The 565-nt window shown below is 39.5% G+C and overlaps 1 pseudogene; it reads left to right on the top strand.

The window, feature by feature from the left end:
• LOC128620954 (vitamin D 25-hydroxylase-like) overlaps window positions 1-63 on the top strand; it is a 3,146-nt pseudogene extending 3,083 nt beyond the window's left edge.
• The last annotated feature ends 502 nt before the right edge of the window (window positions 64-565 follow it).

Here is a 565-nt window from a genome sequence, read left to right as displayed (position 1 = left end):
TCTGAAATCCCTAAATTATTTCTATTACAACCAGTTTTCACATGATCTCAGTACAAATACACTTGTTCCTGGAAGGCACGAGAGCTTGGTAGAAAACATACCTAAACAAACAGTATCGTCATGGAGACCAAGGAACTATAGAAACAAGTCTGGGACAAAACAAGTCCAGTCAGAGTTTGTTAATTTAAAAGTTTGAATATCCCATGGCGCACCATTAAATCCATTATTTATGGAAAACAAATATGGCACAACAATGACCTTGCTTGACTGTGGGGATGATGTTATTGGGGTGCTGAGCAGCTGGGTCTCAAAACGTAGAGTGTCAAGGTCAAAAAGTTTCATTGTTGAATCATGAGATCGGCTAACCTTTTTCCACATGTTTGTGGAGTCTCCAACATGCCTTTTGGCAAACAGGATTTTCATAGAAATTTTATTTTCATAAAGTCTGGCTTTGTGGAGTGTCGGGGGTATTTTTCCAGCTGATTCTTATTTACCCATGGCCTCTTGGCTGCTTCTCTGACTAAAGCCTTCTTTATCCAATCACTGACTTTATGTGGACAGCCTT

The sequence above is a fragment of the Ictalurus furcatus genome, chromosome 17 (assembly GCF_023375685.1).
Source record: "Ictalurus furcatus strain D&B chromosome 17, Billie_1.0, whole genome shotgun sequence".
NCBI classification, from domain to species: Eukaryota; Metazoa; Chordata; class Actinopteri; order Siluriformes; family Ictaluridae; genus Ictalurus; species Ictalurus furcatus.
The sequence above is the reverse complement of the archived record's forward strand: the minus strand, read 5'-3'. Positions and strand labels throughout refer to the sequence as shown.